General features: G+C 47.2%; 1 non-coding gene across 1 annotated transcript; it reads left to right on the forward strand.

Annotated features, from left to right (window-relative positions):
* The first annotated feature begins 2,980 nt into the window (after positions 1-2,980).
* On the forward strand, positions 2,981-3,064 carry trnas-uga (transfer RNA serine (anticodon UGA)). Its single transcript has one exon. It is a non-coding gene; the product is annotated as a tRNA-Ser (tRNA).
* The last annotated feature ends 4,379 nt before the right edge of the window (positions 3,065-7,443 follow it).

Raw genomic sequence — 7,443 nt, forward strand, 5'->3', positions numbered from 1 at the left:
CTCACCACCCTCTGGGTGAAAAGACTTCTCCTCATCTCCCATCTCCCTTCTAACTTTTCTACCAATCACTTTAAATCTATGCCCCTCGTCTCTGATCTCTCTTCCAAAGTAAATAGGCCAGTCACCTCCACTCTATCCAGGCCCCTCAACATCTTGTACATTTCAATGAGATCTCCCGTCAGCAATCTCTGTTCCAAGAACAACCCGAAAATAAATTAACAACTCCATTTCCCATAAGATTCACAAAGCTGGAGACTGGATTTTCCTTTTTGTACCTTTCAATTTTTCGCACTCCCAAGTGCAAATACTTTCCAAAACCGCCTCGCTGTCCTTCACCTTTCATCATGCCCAGGGATGAGGAAATTCAGTTATGTGGAGATTCTGGGCACGTGGCGGCCAAATACAAAGCAGCTGCAAGCAGGAAGGCCACCAGACAAAGGACTGGAAGTAGAGTAAGTGCTGCAACATGTGTGATGAGGACACCTGGACAGGACCTACCCAAAACGCAGCCTCAGTTACACACAGGCAGAAATAATCTAGGAGGAACAGGAGGAAGGAACAGCAAACATGTCTGCTGCAAAGTTCCAAAATGTGAACCACATTGACTCACACAGAGTGAACAGTCATAAACACCAAGAGTGATGAAAGCCTAAAGAGAGACAGCCAGGACAAAACAGTGCCACTAATTTGGCTGAGTTCTGTTTCATTTCTGACTTCTTAAAATTTATTTCATGGGATATGGGCATCGCTGGCAAGACTAGCATTTATTGCCCATCCCTAATTTCCCTTGAGAAAGTGGTGGTGAGCTGCCTTCTTGAACCACTGCAGTCCATGTGGTGTCCGTGCACGGACAGTGCTGTTAGGGAGGGAGTTCCAGGATTTTGATCCAATATCAGTAAAGGAACGGTGATATATTTCCAAGTCAGGTTGGTGTGTGGCCTGGAGTGGAACTTGCAGATAGTGATGTTCCCACTCATCTGCTGTCCTTGCCCTTCCAGGTGGCAGAGGTCACGCGTTCGCAAAGTGCTGTCGAATTGCAAAGTGTTGTTAAAGGAGTTGTGGTGAGTTGCTGCAGTGTATCTTGTAGATGATACACACTGCTGCCACTGTGCTTTGGTGGCAAAGGGAGTGAATGTTTGTGGTGGTGGATGGGCTGCCAATCAAGTGGGCTGATATGTCCCGGATGATGTTGAGCTTCCTGAATGCAGCTCCAATATCATTCAAGTAAGTGGAGAGTATTCCATCACACTCCTGACTTGTGTCTTGTAGATGGCGGACAGGCTTTGGGGTGTCAGGTGTTGGGTTAATCGCTGCAGAATTCCCAGCCTCGGACCCGCTGTTGTAGACACAGTATGTATGTGGCTAATTCAGTTCTGTTTCTGGTCAATGGCATCCCCCAAAGTTGTTGATAGTCGGGGTTTCAGTGATCATAATTCCATTGAATTGGGGTTCCATTCCCAATGCGGTCATAATTTGTGTTCTCTCGGTGACCAATGGTGCACCACAGGGATCGGTGCTGGGACCCTTGCTGTTTCTCATATCAGCAGAAAAGCTGCTCAGGTGGAAAGTCCAAAATAAAAGCATGACATGTTAGAAAGATTCAGCAGATCAGGCAGCTTATGTCGAGAAATCCTCTTCACTGAAAAAGATCTTTCTCAAACAATTGTGTTAGACTATCGCAGCTGCTTCAGTGGGACTGTGAATGTATAATGGTGAATACTCTGTGTTGTGGTCACAGCAACTCCAAATCCAGACAGAGCTTGCTTTATGTCTTAAACCGGCTGCTGCACCAACTAATGGAATGCAACAAGTAACCAATCCTTACTTCTTGAAAATGAATTTCTTCTTGATGGTGAAAAAAAACTACTGTCTCCTTTTACAGTATTTCACTTACACATGCCTGTGCTTCACGTTCCAACATTCAAACCCGCCCCTTCTCTCAGATTATTCCTTCCACTATTAACACTGACTTGCTTCCATTTCATTTCACTGCGGCTTAGCTGACTGTAACATTCACTTTCACGGTCTTAAAGCGGTTAACATCGCTCGGTTACCACCGCTGTTTCGAGGCTGCACACGTTCCATTCACACCAATGTTCATTTGGACCTTGAACTGAGTCTATCCAGTTAGGTCCGACCGCTCGGCAGACACATGCTACAAAAGCAGGGCTGGCCTTTGGAAGGCCAGCGGTGGGTTGTTGACAATATTTCTTTGAGGAATCTTCTTTGCCAAGGGATGTGAATTGATGAACTGGGTTTTGTTTTCATGGCAGATGATGTTTTTCTCATGAAATGTGTTCTGTGATGAATTAATGGAGAAAGAAACTGGAACACACTACCTGAAGGGGTGGGAGCGGCAGGAATACTCACAACATTTAATAAGTATTTAGATGAGCACTTGAAACGCCATAGCATACAAGGCTGCGGGCCAAGTGCTCAAAATGGGATTAGAATAGATGGGTGCTTGATAGCTGGCACAGATACGATGGTCCGAAGGGCCTATTCCTGTGTTGCATAGCTGTATCACTCTAAAGTTGATGAGGGTAGTGGTAATGTGATTGATGTTGTGGAGATGGAGTTTAAAAAGCATTTGGTGAAATACCACATAATCAACTTGTTAGAAAAATTAAAGTGATGGAATTAAAGGACCAGTGGCAGCGCGGATACATAATTTTCTGAGGTCCATAAAACAGAGAATAGCGAGAAGAGAAGAGGACTGATTTCCAGGGTGATGGGGAAAAGCTGGATTGTGGGATTAAACTGACTGATTTTTCAAAGAGCCGGTGCAGGCTCAGCGGGTCGAGAGGATTCCTTCTGTGTTGTAAACTACACTGATTCCATCATGGGAATTTTAACATACACTGGGAGATGCAACTCAACTCAAGGCTCAAAGACAATGATTCCCCAGAATATGTCTAATTTCAGCAATTGTCTAATGCATTGTACCAATGATTTAATTAGAAGAGCAAACGGCATCTGAGCTGTGATGGCCGAGTGGTTAAGGCGTTGGACTTGAAATCCAATGGGGAATTTCCCTGCGCAGGTTCAAACCCTGCTCGCAGCGGCTTTGTGTCGTTTTTCTTGAGTTGACTGCTCACTTTGCTGGTTGGAAATGTTCAAATGTCTCAGTATCGATCAGAGATCGTGGATTTGTCATAAACTGAACAAAAGGCAAAAAATGTGTGAGAAATAAACAAACAAATCAGCCTGTTGAAGGTGTAGAAATGGGAAAAGCAGCTAATATTGAAAGGCGTGGGTGAGCTTCACTGGTGTTCTAGTGGTGTGGGCTCAATGCATTCACTCTCGCATTCTGGGTTCGATTCCTGGTCAGAAAGTAATCAGTTTTTTTACTGTGATGACAACTCTCACAAACGTGACTGACATTAAAAAGAAACAGCAAATGGTTCGCAACTCTGCCGGTCATAGAGTTATACAGCAGAAAAACAGGCCCTTTGGCCAATCGTGTCTGTGCCGGTCATGAAGAACCTAACTATTCTAATCCCATTTTTCAGCACTTGGTTTTTTTTAAATTTCCAAAATATACTTTATTCATAAAAATCTGTGAAAATTACATTGCCAAACAGTTTCCAAACAGCACCAAAAAATACAAACATTGCAAGGGATTTCAGTTTCCTTCAATACTGTCATGAGTTTCTTCCCAACCCTTCTGTTTCACAATTGTCATGTCAATTACAGTTTTACATTTACAGCAATTGAGAATATTAACGATACAGTTCGAGGGGTTTCTCATTGATCCAGCCCCTCAGTCCAGCTTGGTGGGGGAACCTGACACTGTGGTCTTTCCCCATTGAGCCTTTGCTGCGGCTGCCCCAAGCTTTTGTGCGTCCCTCAGCACGTAGCCCTGGACCTTGGAATGTGCCAGTCTGCAACATTCGGTGGTGGACAACTCTTTGCGCTGAAAGACCAGCAAGTTTCGGGCAGACCAAAGGGTGTCTTTCACCGAATTGATAGCCCTCCAGCAGCAGTTGATGTTTGTCTCGGTGTGCGTCCCTGGGAACAGCCCGTAGAGCACAGACTCCTGTGTGACAGAGCTGCTTGGGATGAACCTTGACAAAAACCACTGCATTTCTTTCCACACCTGCTTTGCAAAGGCACATTCCAGGAGGAGGTGGGCGACCATCTCTTCCCCACCACAGCCAACGTGGGGGCACTGTGCGGAGGGGGCGAGACTTCGGGTGTGCATGAAGGATCTGACGGGGAGGGCCCTTCTCACCACCAGCCAAGCTACGTCTTGGTGCTTGTTTGAAAGTTCTGGTGATGAGGCATTCCGCCAAATGACTTTGACGGTCTGCTCGGGGAACCATCCGACAGGATCCACCGTTTCCTTTTCCCGTCGGGCCTTGAGGACATTCCGTGCAGACCACTGCCTGATGGACCGGTGGTCAAAGGTGTTTTCCCGCAGAAACTGCTCCACGAAGGATAGGTGGTACGGCACCGCCCAACTGCACGGAGCGTTCCGCGGCAATGTGACCAGGCCCATCCTTCGCAACACCGGGGACAGATAGAACCTCAGCACGTAGTGACACTTGGAGTTTGCGTACTGGGGATCTACACACAGCTTGATGCAGCCGCACACGAAGGTGGTCATCAGGATGAGGGCCACGTTGGGTACATTTTTCCCGCCCTTGTCCAGAGATTTGAACATCGTGTCCCTCCGGACCCGGTCCATTTTAGATCCCCAGATGAAGCGGAAAATGGCTCGGGTGACAGCCACGGCACAGGAGTGGGGTATGGGCAAGACCTGCGCCACGTAGAGCAACAACGTGAGCGCCTCGCACCTGATGACCAGGTTCTTACCCACAATGGAGAGAGATCGCTGCCCCCACATGCCCAACTTTTGTCGTACCTTGGCTACTCGCTCCTCCCATATTTTGGTGCACGCCCCGGCCCTTCCGAACCATATCCCCAGCACCTTCAGGTAATCTGACCTGATGGTGAAGGGGACAAAGGATCGGTCAGCCCAGTTGCCAAAGAACAATCGCCTCGCTCTTGCCGTGGTTAACTTTAGCTCCCGAGGCCAGTTCGAACTGGTCGCAGATGCTCATCAGTCTGCGCACGGACAGCGGATCCGAGCAGAAAACGGCGACGTCATCCATGTACAGGGAGGTTTTGACCTGAGTGCCTCCGCTGCCTGGGATTGTCACCCCTCTTATGCTCGCATCCTTCCTAATAGACTCAGCAAAGGGTTCAATACAGCAAACAAACAAGACCGGGGACAGAGGACAGCCCTGTCTGACTCCAGATTTGATCGGGAAACTTTCAGATTCCCACCCGTTGATTCAGCACTTGGTCCGTAGCCTTGTATTCTTGCCGTTTCAAGTGCTCATCGAAATACTTGGTAAATGTTGTGAGGGTTCCTGCCTGTCCCAACCCTTTTCAGCCAGTGTGGTCCAAATTCCAAACACCCTCTGAGTGAACTTTTTCCCTCAAATCCACTCTAAACCTCCTGCCCCCTACCTTAAATCTATGCCCCCTGGTTATTGACACGTCCGCTAAGGAAAAAGTTTCTTCCTGTCGAACCTATCAATGCCCCTCATAATTTTGTAAACCTCAATCGTGTCCCCCCTCAGCCTTCTCTACTCTAAGGAAAATAACTCGAGCCATTTCAGTCTCTCTTCATAACTGAAATGCTCCAGGTCAGAAAACATCATCGTGAATCTCCTCTGCACCCTCTCCAGGGCAATCACATCCTTCCTATAGTGTGCTGCCCAGAGTACTGTGCACAGGACACCAGCTGTGGCCTAACTAGCATTTTGTACAGTTCCATCATAACCTCCCTGCTCTTATATTCTGTGCCTCGGCTAATAAAGGCAATTATCCCATATGCCTGCCTAACCACCTCATCTGCCAGTGCTGCTGCTTTCAGTGGTCTATAGACAAGTACACCAAGGTCCCCCAGACATTCTGTACTTCCTAGGGTCCTACCATCCATTGCATATTCCCTTGCCTTGTTAGGCCTCCAAAATGCATCACCTCACACTTATCAGGATTAAATTCCATTTGCCACTGCTCCACCCATCTTACCAGCCCCTCTATATCGTCCTGTAATCTAAGGCTTTCCTCCTCACTATTTACGACACCACCAATTTTCGTGTCATCTGCGAATTTACTGATCATACCTCCTATATTCACGTGTAAATCATTCATGTACACTACAAACAGCAAGGGTCCCAGCAGTGATCCCTGCGCTACACCACTTGTCACAGGCTTCCACTCACAAAAACAACCCACGACGACCACCCTCTGCCTCCTGCCACTAAGCCAATTTTTGATCCACTTTGCCAAAGTTCCCTGGATCCCATGGGCCCTTATCTTCATAACCAATCTCCCATGCGGGACTTTATCAAAAGACTTACTAAAGTCCATTTGACTACATAAACTGGTTTACCCTCATCTACACATCTAGTCACCACCTCAAAGAATTCAATCAAGTTAGTTGGACACGATCCCTCCCTGACAAAGACATGTTAACTATCCCTAATTAATCCCTGCCTCTCCAAGTGGAGATTAATCCAGTCCCTCAGAATTTCTTCCAATAGTTGCCCAACCACTGATGTTAGACTCACCGGTCTGTCATTACCTGGTTTATTCCTGGAACCCGTCTTGAAGAAAGGTACCATATTCGCTGTCCTCCAATCCTCTGGTATGTCTCCTGTAGCCAGATAGGATCTGAGAATTTGTGTCAAAGCCCCTGTGATCACCTCCCTTGCCTCACATCTTAGCCTGGGATACATCGCACCTGGGCCTGGGGATTTATCAAATTTTAAGCCCGCTAAAACAGCTAATGATTCCTCCCTTTCAATGTTAATGTGTTCAAGTATATCACAATCACCCTCCCTGATGTCTACACCCACATCGTCCTTCTCCATAGTGAACACAGATGAAAAGTAATTTTTAAAACCTCACCTATAACCTCCGGCTCCACACACAGATTGCCACTTTGGCCCCTAATGGACCCCTGTTTTGCCTGTAGATTCTATACCCTGGAATATTAAGCTGCCAGTCCTGCCCCTCCATCAATCATGTCTCTGTGATATCAATAATATCTTAATCCAATGTGATAATCTTCGCCCTCAATTCATCTGCCTTACTGGTAAGATTCCTTTCATTAAAATAGATGCAATCCAGCCTTGCATTTTTCACTTGTGCCTTAACAATATTTGCTCTGCCTTCCACACTGACTCAGTTTCTCTTTTATATTTGGCTGTGCATCACCCCCTACTGTACCTCCACTTTGTATCCCATCCCCCTGCCAAATTATGTTAGCACCCAGCAACCCCACCCACCCCGCCCCCGCACCCCCCGCCCCCCCACCCCAGCCTCGGACCCCCAACAGCACTAGCAAACCTCTCAGCAAGATTTTGGTCCCGTTCCAGTTCAGGTGCAACCCACGCAACTTGTACGCCAGAAATATACCCAGTG

The sequence above is a fragment of the Heterodontus francisci genome, chromosome 34 (genome assembly GCF_036365525.1).
Source record: "Heterodontus francisci isolate sHetFra1 chromosome 34, sHetFra1.hap1, whole genome shotgun sequence".
NCBI lineage: Eukaryota > Metazoa > Chordata > Chondrichthyes > Heterodontiformes > Heterodontidae > Heterodontus > Heterodontus francisci.